Consider the following 20,998-nt stretch of genomic DNA (forward strand, 5'->3'; position numbering starts at 1 on the left):
GCATTCTAAATCATAAAAAAACACTACCAAAGGTCAGCTAACAAGGGAGCCAATGCGAGTCACTCTTCACCCATTTTGTACACCTGTGCAATGTGAGATCTCATTTTGCCTATCGTTCACAACCCTTACATAAAACTAAAAGGTTTTTCCCTTTTTTAATGCATTTTAAATCATAAAAAAAACACTAGCAAAAGTCAGCTAACAAGGGAGCCAATGCGAGTCACTCTTCACCCATAAAGTACACCTGCGCGATGTGAGGAGATCTCATTTAGTCTATCATTCACAATCCTTACGTAAAACTAAGAGATGTTTCCCTTTTTTAGTGCATTCTAAATCATAAAAAAACACTAGCAACAGTCAGTTAATAAGTGAGCCAATGCAAGTCATTCTTCACCTATAAAGTACACCTGTGCGATGTAAGATCTCATTTTGTCCATCATTCACAATCCTTACGTAACACTAAAAGAGAGTTTTCCCTTTGTTAATGCATTCTAAATCATAAAAAACACTAGCAAAAGTCAGCTAACAGGGGAGCTAATGCAAGTCACTCTTCACCCATAAAGTACACCTGTGCGATGTGAGGAGATTTCATTTTGTCTATCATTCACAATCCTTAAGTAAAACTATAAGATTTTTCCCTTTTTTAATGCATTCTAAATCATAAAAAACACCAGCAAAAGTCAGCTAACAAGGAAGCCAATGTGAGTCACTCTAAAGCACTTTAAAAAACATCCTAAAATCTTCATCAATGTTATAGTAACATTTATAAGAATGTCATATTATGTATGATTTCAAGCATACGGCGACATATCACAACGTTTGCTTTTCCTTTCAACAACATTACTAATAATGACAGACTTGATGACAGACAAACGATGGTCCACACACTTCTATTTTTGAGCCTGAATATAAAGAGGATGATCAACAAGTTTTAGAAGATGTGTGCTAAACAGATGCAGCTTTAGTCAAACACTAAGCATCATGTAGCAGCATTGCTAAGCGCTAAACAAGATATACAAACATAAAAAAACAAATCACTTACTGTACAATGTCTGCTCTCACTGGGATAAAGACCGACGGGATGTTTGTATCTTCTCGTTTACATGAAGAATTAATTATAATGCCCACCCAGGTTAAAACATTTTTTTAAAAGATGCCCCAAACATGTATTTCTCGTCTAAGGTCACACACTGATGTTTGTCGAGAAAGCCTGGCTCTCTGTCTCCGTTCCAATTCCTCTCAAAGATGTTCTATCGGGTTCAGGTCAGGACTCTGTGCAGGCCAGTCAAGTTCATCCACACCAGACTCTGTCATCCATGTTTTTATGGACTTTATGTGCAGGAGAGGAGATTATAACTACTGTTTTTTGGTCAGCATGGTGGAACAGGGGTTAGTGCATGTGCATCAGAGTATGAAGGTCCCGAGTAGTCCCGAGTTCAATCCCGGGCTCGGGAACTTTCCGGCTTCCTCCCGCCTCCAAAAACATGCACCTGGGGATAGGTTGATTGGCAACACTAAATTAACCCTAGTGTTGTCTTCCTGTGTTGGCCCTGCGATGAAGTGGTGACTTGTCCAGGGTGTACCCCACCTTCCGCCCGAATGCAGCTGAGATAGGCGCCAGCGCCCCCCACGACCCCAAACGGGACAAGCGGTAGAAAAATGGATGAAATTAAGGTGTGGGGTTGATTTTCATCAGTTGTGCTTGGCCCTTTATTTCCAGTGAAAGGAACTTTGAATGCTCCAGAATACCAAAACATTTTGGACAATCCTAAGCTCCCAACCTAGTGGAAACAATTTGGGGCGAGCACCTTCCTCTTCCAACATGACTGTGCACCAGTGCACAAAGCAAGATCCATAAAGACACAGATGCCAGAGTCTGGTGTGGATGAACTTGACTGGCTTGCACAGAGTCTTGACCTGAACCCGATAGAACACCTTGGGAGACTGAGAGCCAGGCCTTCTCCACCAACGTCAATGTGCTTTTGGAAGAACAGTGGAAAATTCCTAAAAAGACACTCCGTAACCTTGTGGACAGCCTTCCCAAAAGAGTTGAAGTTGGAATAGCTGCAAAAAGAGGACCCACATCATATAGAACCCTATGGGTTTTAGGAATGGGATGGCACTTCAAGTTCATATGTGAGTCAAGGCAGGTGCCCATTGCTCCCCTCGCCTCCCAGGGGGTGAACAAGGGGATGGGTCAAATGCAGAGGACAAATTTCACCACACCTAGTGTGTGTGTGAGACAATCACTGGTACTTTAGCTTTAACTTGAACTTTTATCAGGTTCAGGTCAGGACTCTGTGCAGGCCAGTCAAGTTCATCCACACCAGACTCTGTCATCCATGTATTTACGGTGTAGCTCGGTCGGTAGAGTGGCTGTGCCAGCAATTTGAGGGTTCCAAGTTCGAGCCCCGCTTCTGCCATCCTAGTCACTGCCGTTGTGTCCTTGGGCAAGGCACTTTACCCACCTGCTCCCAGTGCCACTCACACTGGTTTAAAAATGTAACTTATATATTGGGTTCCACTATGTAAAGCGCAAGATAGGCACTAGCGCCCCGCTTTCCGGTAGGTAATGGATAGATGGCTATGTACAGCACTCTGAGTCACTAGAGAAAAGCGCTATATAAATATAATTCACTTATGGACCTTGCTTTGTGCATTGGTGCACAGTCATGAGTCAGGAGAAGAGATTATAATTACTGTTTTTCGGGCAGCACAGTGGCACAGGGGTTAGTGCATGTGCCTCAATACGAAGGTCCCGTGTAGTCTCGAGTTCAATCCCAGGCTCGGGATCTTTCTGTGTGGAGTTTGCATGTTCTCCCTGTGACTGCGTGGGTACTCCGGTTTCCTCCCGCCTCCAAAAACATGCACCCGGGGATAGGTTGATTGGGGTATACTAAATTGGCCCTAGTGTTGTCTGTCTATGTTGGCCCTGCAATGAGGTGGCGACTTATCCAGGGTGTATGCCGCCTTCCGCCCGAATGCAGCTGAGCACCCCCCACAACCCCAAATGGGATAAGGGGTAGAAAACGGATGGATGGATGGAATTATGGTGTGGGGTTGTTTTTCATCAGTTGTGCTTGGCCCCTTAGTTCCAGTAATAGGAACTTTGAATGCTCCAGGACACCAAAACATTTTGGACAATTCCATGCTCCCAACCTGGTGGAAACAGTTTGGAGAGGGCCTCTTCTTCTTCCAACATGACTGTGCACCAGTACACAAAGCAAGATCCATAAAGACACGGATGACAGAGTCTGGTGTGGATGAACTTGACTGCCCTGCACAGAGTCTTGACACGAACCCGATAGAGCACCTTGGGGATGAATTAGAACGGAGACTGAGAGCCAGGCCTTCTCCACCATCGCCAATAAACACACTCCGCAACCTTGTGGATAGCCTTACAAGAAGAGTTGAAGCTGTAATAGCGGCATAAGGTGGACCCACTTCATATCGAACCCTATGGGTTAGGAATGGGATGGCACTTCAAGTTCATATGTGAGTCTAGACAGGTGGCCAATTACTTTCGGAAATATAAATGGAAGGATCGTTACACCCTTACTACCTGGGTAGATTTCAAGGTTTCGGGTTCAGGTCAGGACTCTGTACAGGCCGGTCAAGTTCATCCACACCAGACTCTGTCATCTATGTCTTTATAGACTTTAAGTGCAGGAGAGGAGGACATAATTACTGGTTAAAGGACAGCGCGGTGGTTAAGGGGTTAGTGCATGTGTCTCACAATAAGGTCCTGAGTAGTCCCAAGTTCAATCCCGGGCTTGGGCTCCTTCAGGCTTCCTCCCGCCTCCAAAAACATGCACCTGGGGATCGATTGATTGGCAACACTAAATTGGCCCTAGTGTTGTCTGTGTGTGTCGGCGACTTGTCCAGCGTGTAACCCTCCTTCCGCCCAAATGCAGCTGAGATAGGCTCCAACACCCACCGCCACCGCTAATACGGTTTGCATATAATATGTATTTTTAACCCAAATAGGCGAGATGCTGCACAGTGGTTGAAAAACACTGATCAAATGAAAAGAGAAGCGACACAAGTAGTATGAGTGGTTGTAAGAGAGAGAGAGAGAGGCAAGGCTTTGGTCCACATCTCACATCAATAACAGATAAGGCCTAATCGACCCCCCCACCACACACACACACACACACACACACACACACACACACACACACACACTCTGTCTGGTGGTGTCGCAGGAGAACATTTGCATAATGGCATTTCCCCTTTCCTCTGTTCCCCAAATTGCTGTCTATTTCCCCATGTCTGTGTGCGTGCCGCGCCCCCCTTTACCTTCTGCTGCTCTCTTGATGGAGAGAGGCTGGAGCCTAAACCAACACAAGTCTTGCAGATGGGCCACAAACTGAAAAAAAAGGGAATCGGGGGTAATAGGAAAGCACTCAAGATGTGAGCGCGGTGGATTGGCGTATTGCTGGTTCAGCCGTCGTCTTCAGTTTGGCCGGCGACATGTCACCAGTTTAATTTGGAGTTTCTGTCAACGATTGACCGCATAATCGCTGCAAGCTCCCCGCCATCTTGTGGACTTTTTGAGCGATTCCAGTTAATGACCATGATTTGAGCTTTGAAGTGTACACAGCCTGCGCCCAATCCAAACAACCTGGCGCACATGATCTTCACACTCGCTGAACTTGTTGGGTACTTTTTTTTTTTTTAAGTGTCTAAGCACGAAGCATAATTCAAAGTTACACCCGATTGGTGTTCCCCTGCAAAGCATTATGGGAAAAATGCAGAAAACTCTCTCCACACTTCTTCACGTTTGGCGCATTTTAGCTGCTGATTGATTACTAAACTTTAAGGAGGTCGTCACGGAGGTGAAACTTTCACATACTCTTAATATCAAAATGTTGATTAGATATTCATTATATCTGTCATACCTGTAATTCAGTTTTAAGTTTGATCATGTTTGTTTTGTATTTGGACTCTTATTTCCCGTTTTACACTTCCTGGTTTTGTTTTTCCATAGTAACCCATTAGTTTCCACCTGGTCTCCTTGTCACGCCCATGCCCTCAGTCCCGCACCTGTTCCTAATGATCACAGCCACTAAATAAGTCAATTTCTTTCTGTCCATCAGTCTGGGAACATTAACTTTCATTGCCTTACATACCTCATGCCATGCTTTTTGATTCATCCACGCCAAGTAAGTTTTTTTTTGTATTTATGTCTTTGATAGTATCTTTTGTTTTAAGTATAGTATATATTTTTATCCGCCACAAAGCGCGTCCTTGGTTGCCTTTTTTTTGTATTTTGAGTATTAATAAAAACAAACATGTACCTTAATTCACGCCTGGCTCGTCCTGTAATCCCGCTGCGTCGAAGAAGCACACACAATCCATGTCCAAACTTGACAATATCAATATAATGTGTGTATATATATATATATATATATATATATATATATATATATATATATATATATATATACAAACCCCGCTTCCATATGAATTGGGGAATTGTGTTAGATGTAAATATAAACGGAATACAATGATTTGCAAATCATTTTCAACCCATATTCAGTTGAATATGCTACAAACACAAACTATTTGATGTTCAAACTGATAAACATCTCATTTTGTGCAAATAATCATTAACTTTAGAATTTGATGCCAGCAACACGTGACTAGGAAGTTGGGAAAGGTGGCAATAAATACTGATAAAGTTGAAGAATGCTCATCAAACACTCATTTGGAACATCCCACAGGTGTGCAGGCTAATTGGGAACAGGTGGGTGCCATGATTGGGTATAAAAACAGCTTCCCAAAAAATGCTCAGTCCGTCACAAGAAAGGATGGGGCGAGGTACACCCCTTTGTCCACAACTGTGTGAACAAATAGTCAAACAGTTTAAGAACAACGTTTCTCAAAGAAATTTAGGGATTTCAACATCTACGGTCCACAATATCATCAAAAGGTTTAGAGAATCTGGAGAAATCACTCCACGTAAGCGGCATGGCCGGAAACCAACATTGAATGACCGTGACCTTCGATCCCTCAGACGGCACTGTATCAAAAAGCGACATCAATTTCTAAAGGATATCACCACATAGGCTCAGGAACCCTTTAGAAAACCACTGTCACTAAATACAGTTTGTCGCTACATCTGTAAGTGCAAGTTAAAGCTCTACCGTGCAAAACAAAAGCCATTTATCAACAACACCCACAAACACCGCCAGCTTTGCTGGGCCCAAGCTCAACTAAGATGGACCGACGCAAATTGGAAAAGTGTTTTGTGGTCTGACGAGTCCACATTTCAAATTGTTTTTTAGAACGGAGGACGTCGTGTCCTCCGTAACAAAGAGGAAAATAACCATCCAAATTGTTATAGGCGCAAAGTTGAAAAGCCTGCATCTGTGATGGTATGGGGGTGTATTAGTGCCCAAGGCATGGGTAACCTACACAACTGTGAAAGTACCATTAATACTGAAAGGTACATACAGGTTTTGGAGCAACATATCTTGTCATCCACGCAACGTTATCATGGACGCCCCTGCTTATTTCAGCAAGACAATGCGAAGCCACGTGTTACAACAGCGTGGCTTCATAGTAAAATAGTGCGGGTACTAGTAGTCCAGACCTGTCTCCCACTGAAAATGTGTGGCGTATTATGAAGCCTAAAATACCACAACGGAGACCCCGGACTGTTGAACAACTAAAGCTGTACATCAAGCAAGAATGATAAATGATAAATGGGTTGTACTTGTATAGCGCTTTTCTACCTTCAAGGTACTCAAGCGCTTTGACACTACTTCCACATTTACCCATTCACACACACATTCACACACTAATGGAGGGAGCTGCCATGCAAGGCGCTAACCAGCACCCATCAGGAGCAAGGGTGAAGTGTCTTGCTCAGGACACAACGGATGTGACGAGGTTGGTACTAGGTGGGGATTGAACCAGGGACCCTCGGGTTGCGCACGGCCACTCCCACCGCGCCACGCCGTCCCTTGAATGGAAAATAATTCCACCTGACATGACAAGGTAAGAGATCTGTTGGGAAACGGGGTGGGCATTAGGACCCAGTGTAGTGTTGCTGCAAAGCAGGGGGGTGGGGGGCGCATCATCGGAGCTGATTTATCGCCCGGCTAATGGGAAGTGATTGAAGGGAAATTCAAATGAACTCTGTGCGACAGGCACACATGCAGACACACCTTCCACCACAAATGATTTGAGCGGCCTAATCGGGGGAGAGTTAGGACAAGAGCGCCAGGGAAGATGGAGAGAAAAAAAAGGAGGGAGGATTAGTCTATTGATGAAGGCTTTCCTTTCGCGGGATGGAACTTTTTCCACTCCTCAAAGTTCCCTTGTTTTACAAAATTGTCTGTTGATGATGTTCCAGCAAATCGTGTCCACTCATTGTTGTTAGAGAATGTTGCACCACGGTACTATTATTGTGACACACACGCAAACAGGAAGTGGACAACGTGTTGAAGTTATGCCAGACGGCACTTAAAATAACGTTGATAACATGTTTTGTTATTGTATTTCACTGCTATAATTTATTAAAGCAACGTGAACAAATGGAAGATCGTTCTTATTTATAACAAAACATGGACTTTATCAAACGGAGTTTGCCGACATCGGAATGCAAACAACACATGAGCGAGCGGCGAATGCATTCACGCCATTGACCGAAGAGTGAGTGAGTCATCAAAACAAAGAAGGTGAAACGCAAACCAGTAAAACCAACAATGGAGGTACATTGCCCTATCGCAAATTGTGAATACACGGCTCGGCACGAAGAGGCGGCAGTGGTGGCGGCGATGCTGAACATCCATGCGACCACACACACTGCACCCCCCAGGGAGCCACACATGAATGCTAAGGTAGAGAAGCTCAAGCGACCCTCCATCGCGTTGGCGGGAACGGCCGAGACGTGGTCATATTTCTTAACCCGCTGGGACGAATACAAAAGAGGAACCAAATTAACCGGTTCTGACGTAGTCACGCAGCTACTCGAGTGCTGCGAGGAGGAGCTAAGAAAAGACCTCACTCGCGCAGCTGGCAAAAGCCTCGTGGATAGTGATGAAAAGGATGTTCTTTTGGCTATGAAAGCACTCGCCGTCCGTGCAGAAATCATCATGGTGGCCAGGGTGGCCCTATCCAACATGCGGCAGGGACACGAGGAGCCCATCAGGTCATTCCACGCTCGTTTAAAAGGGCAGGCTGGCACATGCAAATACAAAATGAAATGCACAAAAGAGGACTGTGGCCAAATGAATGATTTCACAGAGGAAATACTGCGTGATGTGATCGCTCGGGGCATAGCGGACCAAGAGATACAGCTGGATTTATTGGGCGAGAAAAATCAAAATATGCCATTAAAAGACATGGTAGAGTACATTGAACCTAAAGAATCAGGGAAGCGCTCAGCCTCACGCCTGCTTGACACCCAAAATACAGACTCGATCAGCAGTTCATATCGGCGAGGGAAACAGCAAGACGTCCGCAGCAAAGGGGGCCAAAGGGCAGAAAAAACTAAAACGAAACCTGAGGAGCCCTGTGTCTATTGTGGTGGAACAGGTCATGGCAAGACACCGCAGTGGCGCGTCCGGCGCGCTGAATGCCCTGCATATGGCAAGACGTGCAAGAAATGCAATCGGCAAAATCACCTTGACAGAGTCTGTCTGGGCGGCCGCCCATCCAGACCGCCCCCAGAAGAGGCTGATGGGGCGCACGAGGAACAACAGACAGCAGCGCACGTAGAACTGTGCACACTCACAATGGACAGCGCCCACGACAAGATCTGCACACTGCCCTTGGCCCACCACCTTTATGATGATATGTGCGACAAGTGGACGAAACGCTCATCCAACCCACAGCCATACATCCGCCTCACCCTCGCCATCGAGCGTGAAGATTACAAAGCGCTGGGACTCGACCTTCGAAAGCACACCCGTGCTGTAACCCTACCCGCCATGGCTGACACAGGGTGCCAGAGCTGTCTGATCGGCGTCAAGGTCGCCCAGCAACTAGGTCTGAGCACAGACGACCTCATCCCTGTATCAATGACCATGAGAGCCGCGAACAATGAAGGTATACGCATCCTTGGGGCCGCCATCATCAGATTCGCTGGCAGCAGCAGCGACGCCCGGAGGCTGGAAACGCGCCAGATAGCATATGTGACCGACACCTCAGACCGCATATTTCTGTCTCGCACAGCCTGCGTGGATCTCGGCATGATATCTGACAAGTTCCCAACTCTGGGTGAGGTCAACCTGGCGACCTCGGAGCCATGTAACTGCCCCCGACGCGCAGAGCCTCCAGTCAAACCTACTACGCTCCCCATGCCAGCTACAGAGGCCAACAGGGAGGCGCTACGGGCACACCTCCTGAAGCTGTATGCTCAGAGTACGTTTAACACATGCCCTCACCAGCCCCTGCCCAGGATGTCTGGCCCACCACTTTGCCTCATGCTCGATAACGAGGCAACGCCAGTGGCCCACCACACACCCATCCCAGTAGCCATACACTGGCAGAGCGAGGTGAAGGCTGGCCTCGACCAAGACGTTCGTCTCGGCGTACTGGAGGAGGTGCCGGTTGGCACACCGGTAACATGGTGTCACCGCATGGTAATATGTGCAAAAAAGAACGGCAAGCCACGGCGCACAGTTGACTTCCAAGCCCTGAACAAACATGCTGTTCTTGAAACTCACCACAAACAGTCCCCCTTCCACCAGGCGAGGCCGGTGCCCAGTGGCATGTACAAAACTGTATTCGACGCCTGGAATGGCTACCACAGCGTCCCATTACACGAGGATGATCGCCACAAGACAACGTTCATCACCCCATGGGGGAGGTACCGATACCTCTCAGCCCCGCAGGGATACATAGCGTCAGGAGACGGCTACTCACGGCGATATGACGAGGTAGTCACGGACATTGGTAACAAGACCAAGTGTGTGGACGATACGTTACTGTGGGCTGACGACATTGAAAAAGCCTACTTCCAGGCCGTGCCATGGCTCGACGTCTGCGGCAGGAATGGCATCATCCTCAACCCTGAGAAGTTCGTCTTCGCCTCTCCCACAGTGGACTTTGCCGGCTTCACCATCACCATGACCGACGTACGGCCATGCAGTCGTTACCTGTACGCAATCAGAGACTTTCCCCGGCCACGAAACATCACCAACGTCAGGTCATTGTTCGGCCTTGTCAACCAGGTGGCTTATGCCTTCAGTATGGCCGAGCGCATGCAACCGTTCCGGAAGCTCCTGCAGCATGCGTGCGCTTCGAGTGGTCCCCGGAGCTGGAGGAGGTCTTCCGCGAGTCCAAGGCGATGACCGTCCAGGAGATAGAGCGAGGCGTCCGCATCTTTGACAAATCCAAGCCCACATGCCTCGCGACGGACTGGTCAAAGGAAGGGGTCGGCTTCTGGTTATTCCAAAAGCATTGTTTATGCCTCCCAGTCAAACCCTTCTGTTGCACTAATGGCTGGAAGGTGACCCTAGTTGGCAGCCGATTTACCCACGCAGCTGAGCCCAGATACGCTCCCATAGAAGGCGAGGCACTGGGAGTCGCCGACGCCTTAGATAAATCACGATACTTCGTGCTGGGCTGCAAAGACCTCATCATAGCAGTGGACCACAAGCCCCTCCTCAAACTCCTTGGCGACAGGGCGCTGGACGACATACCCAACCCCCGCCTCAGGAACCTCAAGGAAAAGACCCTGCGTTACCGCTTCCGCATGATACATATAACAGGCATGAAGAACAGAGCCTCTGACGCGATGTCACGCAGACCAGTTGGCACTCGGAACCCATCACCCATGGTCTTGCCGGACGACGGTGTCGCCATGATGGGCCACCTTCCACCCAGCACACACACCGACATCCTGTCCCTCATACGACAGACAGGGACTGCAGACAATGGCGATGAGGATGACAACGGTGATGACGAGAGTGGCGACCTGACCTGGTGCGCTGCAGGACTCGAGTCACTACGGTCCGTGACATGGGACCGCGTCAGAGAGGCTACCAGCAGCGATGACGACATGCGCGCGCTGGAGGAGATAGCGATGGGCGGCTTCCCGGAGTCCAGGACAGAGATGCCCACAGCGATCCGTGGCTTCTACCAGTACCGCGAGGACATCACGTCGATGGACGGAGTAGTGCTGTACGGGGACAGAGTAGTGATAACACCCCCTCCCTCCGCGACGAAGTACACGACGCCCTACACGCCGCTCACCAGGGCGTCTCCATGATGACTGCCCGTGCGGAATCGTCTGTGTTCTGGCCAGGTATGACGGCCGACATCCTCACAACCCGGACTAACTGTGAACTCTGCAACCGTATGGCACCTTCTCAGCCTGCGGCGCCACCAATTCCCCCCATTTTACCTGTGTACCCCTTCCAAGCTATATGCGCAGACTTCTTCGTCCATAGGGGTGTACACTACCTAGTAATCGTGGACCGTTACTCCAACCGGCCACTCATATCCAGGTCGACTGGCGGCGCAGCAGACCTCATATGCCACCTGCGCCGAGCCTTTGCCACGTATGGGACGCCTGAGGAGCTAGCATCTGACGGTGGACCGGAATTCACCTCTGCCGACACCAGATCCTTTCTATGCAGATGGGGCGTGCACCACCGCCTTTCGTCTGTAGCCTTCCCCCACAGCAACTGCCGCGCGGAAATCAGCGTTAAGACTATGAAGCGGCTGATCACGGACAGCCCTGGCCCGAAGGGGGAGCTGGACACTGACTCTGTGATGAGGGCGATACTACACTACCGCAACACGCCCGACCCTGTCACAAAGCTTTCCCCTGCGATGTGCATCTTTGGCCGGCCCATACGGGACTTCATCCCGATCCCGCCCGGTAGGTACAAGCCCCATGCAACATGGCGTGAGACACTGACGCTGAGAGAGGAGGCCCTCCACAAACGCCACATCCGTACAGCCGACAGTTGGGCGGAGCACAATAAGCGCCTGCCACCCCTCAAAGTGGGGGTTCACGTACGCGTGCAGAACCAGACAAGGCCTCATCCCAACAAGTGGGACAGGACTGGCCGCGTCGTTAAGGTGCGCCAGCATGACCAGTACGTCGTCAAGATTGATGGGTCGGACAGGGTCTCCCCTCGGAACCGGAGATTTCTGCGCAAGTTCCTTCCTGTCCACGATGAACTGCCCACCCCCCGATCCATTCATGACGACCTGGCAACCCATACTGGCATCCCGCCACCTGTTGCACTGCCTCTGCTGCCTGACCCCCTGAGTAGTTTGGCGTTACCTGCAAAGGTGTCGAAACCCCCTGTATCATCACGGCCCACCCTGCCACCTGCCCGGCCTCCCATGGACCCTTCCCAACTCACTGAGAGGTCCACCGCGCCTGCAACCCCAGATCGCAGTACCCCCGCCAGGCCGTCGCCTGCTCCTGCGGCCCCATCGACTGCCCCTCCCCAGTCGCCCGCTACAACATTAGCCGTGGGCCTGCGCCGGTCCACCAGGAAGCCCGGCGCGCCTGCCTGGCATAAAGACTATGAGATGGGGTAACATTTAAGGGGTTTATGGGTGGTGAATGTTAGTTCTATGTTCCTCATCACCATTTGTTATGTTCTCATTAATGATTATCAAATCATTTCTGCTTATTATTACTTTTCAGCCTTGGTTTACATATGTTAAAGGCTCAGGGGGAGATAGAGAATGTTGCACCACGGTACTATTATTGTGACACACACGCAAACAGGAATTGGACGACGTGTTGAAGTTATGCCAGACGGCACTTAGGAATACGTTGATAACATGTTTTGTTATTGTATTTCACTGCTATAATTTATTAAAGCAACGTGAACAAATGGAAGATCGTTCTTATTTAGTTGTGATGTATGACTAACTACGTCGGCCAAGTAGCGTTAGAGTTACAATGTGTACATACAAGGGCGCTTCCTGTCAGGAGTGGGCGCGGCCAAACAGCTCATTAGCATTAAAGCTACAGACACATGAACAGTGTGTTAAGTTAAAGTTAGAGTACCAATGATTGTTACACACCAGGTGTGGCGAAATTATTCTCTGCATTTGACCCATCACCCTTGATCAGGGAGGTGAGGGGAGCAGTGAGCAGCAGCGGTGGCCGCGCCCGGGAATCATTTTTGGGTGACTTAACCCCCATTTCCAACCCTTGATGCAGAGTGCCAAGCAGGGAGGTAATGGGTCCCATTTTTATAGTCTTTGGTATGACTCGGCCGGGGTTTGAACTCACGACTGGTTTCTATAAGGTTTTAATTAAAGCACCTGTTCACTGTCTAAATTCATCCAACACATTTTAATACACTGTTGTGAGACTTACTTAAAACTTCATTTAAAAAAAACATTTTTTTGTTTGGACTATTAATTGGGATTAAAAAAAAATACACATAATATTTAGGTATTGAGTAATATACGTGTCATGATCCCACATGCCAGTAGGAATGTAAGGCGCACTTAATATCCTTTCATTTTCCAATGTAAGAATTATTTCTGGTTGTGCTCACCGACCTGGAAACAATTTTATTTGGTACATGGTGTCAGAATACTTGTATAGAAGTTATAACACAACATCTGTTTTACATTGAGTTCAGGTCCCCTGCGAGAAGAAAAAAAACTTGACTTTGATCTTATCAAGCAAAAGGCTTGTAAAACTCCACTGTGTGTGATGGGATGCGACGGGGAGGTGTCGGTTCCTTTGATCTACTGACAGCCACGGGAAAACCCAAGATCTACAAAACAGAGAGGAGGCAGGACCTGACATTGCTCCAGGCACCTTTTCTTTGAACTGTTTATGACCAAATGCAACAGCGATTTATGACCACCTGCCCTTAGGAGTAGTTGCGTAATGTAATGTAATGCTATGTATCCAGAAAAGGCCCAAATAAAAGTTGAGGTGTGGAACTCCCTCGTCAGACCGGTTTGGTGACGCTGTACGAGGCTGTCTCTGTTTGATTTCCTTTGATTCTTGTCTTGTCCAATAGATGTTGTCGGTGTATGAACCTGACACATGGTGTAATGGTAAGTGTGACCAGTAGATGGCAGTCACACATAAGAGATACGCGGGGGCTGCAGGTTGACTTACGCCTATTGAATAAATAACGCTAGCAAACTACCAAACTTTGATGTTTCATTGAGAGTATAGAACAATACACATGGCGCGCAAAAATCCGTCAAAATGTTTAAGCAACAACTTTGGTGAACTACGAAGCCGCACCGCTTGATGTATTGTCAGAGTATTACGACTACCATAGTCAGACGTACTGTGCAACATACAGGATTTTTTTTTTTTTTTTTTTAATGGTGTGTGTATAAGGAGCCCAAAATGGCATTTATTAGTAGACATTAACCAGCGTTTTCTACCTATTGAAGGACAAGCAGTAGAAAATAGACGGATGAATGGGTACCTGCAGATGTGTATTTGGAATCAGAGTTAATGGTATTTGTTCTTTTCGGCAAAATATCCAAAAACCTTTGTGAGAAAGGAAAAACAGACTAATTTGGGACAATAGATTATCCATATACTTAATTTTTTTAGCCTGAATATAAGGACGATAACCTACAAGTTTTAGAAGCTGTGTGCTAAACAGATGCAGCTTCGGTGAAACATTAAGCATCATGTAGCAATATTGCTATGTGTAAGAAATACAAACTCTCAACATGATGCACCCATCACTCACTGCACAATGTCTGCTCTCACTCCGATAAAGACTGACGGGATGTTTATATCTTCAAGTTTCCATGAAGATTTCCCATCCCTCCTATCCTTCTATCAGTCCTTCTATCCATCCTTCTATCCTTCCATACCTCCAATGGTCCTATTATCTTTCAACCCATTCTTCTATCCTTCAATCCATCCATCTTTCCATCAATACTTCATGATGTCCTTCAGACACCCAACCATCCTTTATCCTTCTAACATCCATCCTTCTATCTTTCATTTGTCCTTCTATTCTTCCAACTATCCTTCCTTCTGTCCTTCATTCATCCAACCATCCTCCATCCATCCTTTTGTTCTTCATACAACTGTCCATCCAATCATCCATCCAACCATCCTTCCATCCATTCATTCTTCCATCCATCCTTCTATCACCCATCCTTCTGTTCTATTCATTGTTCTATTCTTCTAACCATCCTTCATCCACCCTTTCCTTACATCCATCCTATTCATCCTTCCACCCATTCATCCAACCACTCTTCTGTTCTTCCATCCATCCTATCCATCCTTCTTTTTTCTTTGCATTCTATCTTTCCATTCTTCTATCCTCCATTCATCCTTTTATCTTTCCATCTATCCTTCATGATGTCCTTCATACACCCAACCATCCTTTATCCTTCCAACATCCATCCTTCTATCCTTAATCCATCCTTCTATTCTTTCAACTATCCTTCTTTCTGTCCTTCATACATCCAACCATTCTCCATCCATCCTTTTGTTCTTCATACAACTGTCCATCCAATCATCCATCCAACCATCCATCCATCCATCATTTTATCATTCTATTCTTCTAACCATCCTTCATCCATCCTTTCCTTCCATCCATCCTATTCATCGTTCCACCCATTCATCCATCCTTCTATCCATCCATTCATACAACCAATTTTCTGTTCTTCCATCCATCCTATCCATCCTTCTATTCATTCTATCCTTCCATCCTTCATCATCATTATTTCCTTCCATCCTCCATCCGTCCTTCTATTCATACTTCCACCTATTGTTCTATCCTTTATCCAGTCATTCATCCATCCTTCTCCTTCTATCCAAAGAATGGTTAAATCAGGGTAGAAGGAAGGTTTTAGAATGGCCTCCCCAAAGTCTTCACTATTAATAACTTTTTTTAATCAAACAAAATATAAGACATGTATATATTTCTATGTGTGGACAATGCTGAAGAAACAAGTTAATGTCAGAAAAAAGACAAATTTAACTGAACTGCACCAATTTTGTCAAGAGGAGTGGTCAAAATACAGGCAGAAACGTATTGCCTTATCGTGCTAAAACTTGCCAAGGGACATGCATCCATCTATTTTCTACCGCTTGTCCCTCATGTAACCTAACATTAACATGGCTGTATGTATACTTTTGACCCAGCAGAATTGCTCACATTTTCAGTAGAGCCAAAATACATTCATAAAATAACCAAACTTCATGAATGTTTTTTGTGCCCAAAAAAAGAAGAGTTGTAGAAATGACTGGGAACTCAAGACAACCATGACATTATGTTTGTTACAAGTGTACGTAAACTTTTGACCAGGACCCCATCTGACTGAAGTGGGCGCCCTCGCAGTCAAAAGGATGTTCTTGGTACCCCCGGTTGACCGCAAGGCCGCCCTACAAGGCACACCCAAGGATGTGGGCCCCCGGTAGCAAGCTGTCAGTCTTAAGGGTATGACTGTCAATCAACTCCTGTGGGAAATTCAGACTGGGAGAAGTGGGAGGGCCGATGATGGAGGGGAGCGCACACCTATTTAGAATGACAATGGGTGCTCCTAAAGCCGGTCTGACCCCCAGGGCCAGCCAGGGTTTAACAGCCCTACTTCCCCACCAGACCCCAAGTGGCTTGACGTGGTTGTGACCTGCATGGCTATTATGTTGCAGTCTATAGAGCCACTTCAGCCAATCGCCCTGCACCACTCCACTCTCCGTGTCGCTGGCCGCACGCTCAATGGACCCCGGCGTGCCCTGGAGGTCTAAGGTACTGCCTGTCCGTGTTTCTGCCTGTCCTCTTGCCCTCCGCACTCAAACACTCAATGCAAGTGGAACAAGAGGCGTGTGTTTAAAGGTGGGGAGAATCGTCTTGGGCACACGGACTTCCCTAAATATCCACTCAGGGAATAATGGTAGCTTCTTCTTCTTTTCTCATTCCACATGTCCATTCTACTTAACACCTCCCATTCCACCTGTCCATTCCACTTCAAACCCCCCATTCCACCTGTCCATTCCAATTCACACGCCCCATTCCACTTTACACCTCCTATTCTACTTCACGCATCCCATTCCACATGTCCATTCCACTTCACACCTCTCAATCCACTTCACCTCTCAATCCACCTGTTCATTCCCCTTCACACCTCTCATTCCACCTGTTCATTCCACTTCACACCTCTCATTCCACCTGTCCATTCCACTTCACACCTCTCAATCCACTTCACATCTCTCAATCCGCCTGTTGACTCCAATTCACACCTCCCATTCCACCTGTCCATTCCACTTCCCACCTCTCAATCCACTTCACACCTCTCAATCCACCTGTCCATTCCACTTCACACCTCCCATTCCACCTGTCCATTCCACTTCACACCTCTCAATCCACCTGTCCATTCCACTTCACACATCCCATTCCACCTGTCCATACCATTTACACCTCCCATTCCACTTCTCCCATTCCACCTGTCCAATCCACTTTACACCTCTCATTCTACTTCACACCTCCCAGTCCACCTGTCCATTCCACTTCACACCTCCCATTCCACCTGTCGGTTCCACTTCACAACTTTCAATCCACCTGTCCATTCCACTTCAAACCTCCCATTCACCTGTCCATTCCACTTGACACCTCCCATTCTACTTCACACATCCCATTCCACCTAACCATTCCACTTCACACCTTTCATTCCACCTGGCCATTCCACTTTTACTCATACCATTCCACTTCACACCTCCCAGCCTACTTGTCCATTTCACTTCACACATCCCATTCCACCTGTCCATTCCACTTCAAACCTCCCATTCACCTGTCCATTCCACTTCACACTTCCCATTCTACTTCACACATCCCATTCCACCTGTCCATTCCACTTCACACATCCCAATCCACCTGTCCATTCCACTTTTACACATCCCATTCCACTTCACAACACCCAGCCTTCTTGTCCATTCCACCTGTCCATTCCACTTTCACACATTCCATTCCACTTGTCCATTCCACCTCACACCTCCCATTCCACACCTCCCGTTCCACTTGAGAGTGAGGGTGTCAGCAAACAGAGTGAGGAATATTTCAATGCAACTACAACAACTCAGGCACTGTCTGGTGCTCCTTTGTTGCATGGCATGTTGGGTATACTCACTGCTCATCCATCCATGCATCCTTCTATCCTTCCATACATTCTTACCTCCATCCATCCTAACCATCAATCCATAAATTGTACCATCCATTCGCCCTTCCGTTCAACCATAGTTCTAGCCTTCCATCCATCCATCCTACTATCCATCATCCATTCATCAATCCTTTATCCTTCCAACATCCGTCCTTCTGGCTTTCATCCATCCATCCATCATCCTTCTATCGTTCCATCCATCCTTCTATTATTCTGTCATTCATACATCCAACCATCCTTATATTCATCTATATATCCATCCAATCATCCTTCCATCCATTCATCAATCCAACTGTCCTATTATTCCATCCATCCTTCTATCTTTCCCTCCATCCATACATCCATCCATCCTTCCTTTTATCCAATTATTCTCCTGTCCTTCAGCCGCCCTTCTATCCATCCTTCTATTCTTCCATCCCTCCATCCGTCCTTCCACCCATTCTTCTATCTTTCCATCCATCCTTCTATCCTTGCCTCAATCCATCCATCCTTCTATCAAATTATTCTTCTGTCCTTCCATCCGCCCCTCTATCCATCTTTCTATTCTTCTATCCATCCCCCTATTCTTCCATCCCTTCATCCATCCTTTATTCATCCTTCCACCCATTCTTCTATCCTTCCATCCATCCTTCATCCATCCATCATTCTTCTAGTCATCCTTCTATCCTTCCACCCTTCCATCCAACCAACCTTCTATATATCCTTTTATTCTTCCATCCTTCTATCCTTCATCCATCCAACATCCATCTTTCTATTTTTCCATCCATCATCCATCTATCCTTCTATCCATCCACCATCCATCCATCCATCCTTCTATTCTTCCATCCATCCTATCATCCCTTTTATTCTTCTAGTCATCCTATCCTTCCATCCTTCATCCATTATTCCATTCATCCATCCATCCTTCTGTCCTTCCAACCATCCAGCAATTGATCCATTTATCCTTCATCCTTCTATCCTTCCATTAGTCCCATCCATCCCTTTTATTCTTATTGTCATTCTTCTATCTTTCCTTCCATCCTTCATTCGTCCATCCATTCATCCATCCATCCTCCCAACCATTAGGGATTCCCTCATGTTTGGTCCCAGAAGGGTGTCATTCATTAATATGTTAAAAATAATTCATATATTAAATATTTTTTTCAAGGCTTAAATCTGTAAATGGGCTTCAGATCTGTTGATATAAAGTTACATTTTGATGTGTTTAGTGTCTTCGTTGAAGAAAACCCAGTTTTTCAAAGTGGAATATTTGATGCTAAGTAACTGGAGCCTTTCAATAGGTCAATAATTCATAAAAGTATCGATTTTGATTCATTATTTTTTAAGCAATGACAGAAAAACAATCCCTCTGAAATTATAGGGGCTTCAAAGGGGTCCTACTCATAAAAGTGTTCAAAATAAGTATTTTTTTTCTCCTCTCTTTTTACTCAAAAACACAAAATGTGCAACATTTCCCCCCAAAAATATTTCAAAGTGAAATATCTGATGTGAAGTAATTGTCAAAAATGTGAAAAATATAATATTTTTTTTAAGTGATAAAAAATGTAAAGAAAAAAACACTGCATTGAAGCTTTGTGTTATTAGAATCCCAATTGTAACCTTTTCTTGTTAAATTTCACGTTTGCTCTGGAATTCCACTTTTTGATGTTTTTATTACGTAATAGTATTAGTAGAATGAAACCAACTGACGAGTGGCTAGCAGCTAATTATGTGTCTCCATACACAGTGTGGAGCCGCTTCCCTAAACTAATAATAATCACCTCCAATACAGCAAATAAACAGCATTTCATAGTATCTTAAGCATCACAATCAAGGAGTACTATCACTGGAAGAAATCAAGTTGGAGAAGTGTGTTACGGCAGAAAGTGTGCTGATAAAAATTAATGAGTAGACTAATAAGAGTCGATTTTTTGTTGTTATTTCAAATTCCGGGAACAACCTCCAAAACCAAAGGATTTAAATGAGTAGCATATAGTAGCTTTTTGTTTGTTTACTTAGTGTGTACTATTGACTTTGTTTTTCCCAAACACTTTTATGAAATAAAAGAAAATAAGGAACTAGTGTTGATATTGTTTCACTGCCGATAACTCGCCACTCTGAATATTTATTTGGAATTTTGGCTATCATTCAAAATCCTTTTAAGGCATTCTAAGTCGTAGATAAACACTAGCAAGAGTCAGCTAAAAATTGAATTAATTTAATGTGCTCTTTTCAGCCTGTAAAGTTTTCGAAGAAAAAACATCCAAAAACCTTTGTGAGAAAAAAAAAGAAAAAAAAGACCACTTTGGGACAAATGATGATCAGATACTTCTATTTTTGAGCCTAAATACAAGGATGATGATTGACGAGTCTCAGAAGCTGTGTGCCAGACAGATGCAGCTTTGGTGAAACACGGAGCATCATGGAGCAGTATTGCTAAGTGCTAAACAAGACATCAACATAATAAAACAATCACTTACTGTACAATGTCTAATCTCGCTGGGATAGAGACTGAAGGGATGTTTATATCTTCCAGTTTCCATGAAGTATTCATCGTAATCCTCCCAAAAGGTTAGAAAAAAAAGGTTCCGCAAATGAGCGTCTTTTCGTATCTTTCTTGCCACCTTGGAGTCTAAGTCGGATGTTGACCAACTTTTCGGTTTATGTCCACAACCTTCTACTATCCAGGTGAGAGGCATGATTTATAATGAAGAATTAACTTTCATCAACTCAGAGGCGATGCAGCCGCTCAATATGTCAATATAGCCGCTCTATTTGTCTGCATTAGCACTTTTGTTAACATTATCGCTAATACATGGTTAATATTCAGGTCAGGACATATTGGCACTTTTTGAATGTTTTTTTGTTTTAGATGCATTGTTAGCCACCTCTTACTTGCTGTACTTTACGACTTACAATGCATTAAAAATAA

At 45.8% G+C, this 20,998-nt stretch overlaps 1 protein-coding gene across 2 annotated transcripts in view; it reads right to left on the reverse strand.

The window, feature by feature from the left end:
* pax5 (paired box 5) overlaps positions 1-20,998 on the reverse strand; it is a 164,539-nt gene that overhangs the window by 44,505 nt on the left and 99,036 nt on the right. The window lies entirely within an intron of this gene.

The sequence above is a fragment of the Nerophis ophidion genome, linkage group LG01 (assembly GCF_033978795.1).
Source record: "Nerophis ophidion isolate RoL-2023_Sa linkage group LG01, RoL_Noph_v1.0, whole genome shotgun sequence".
In the NCBI taxonomy this organism is placed as follows: domain Eukaryota; kingdom Metazoa; phylum Chordata; class Actinopteri; order Syngnathiformes; family Syngnathidae; genus Nerophis; species Nerophis ophidion.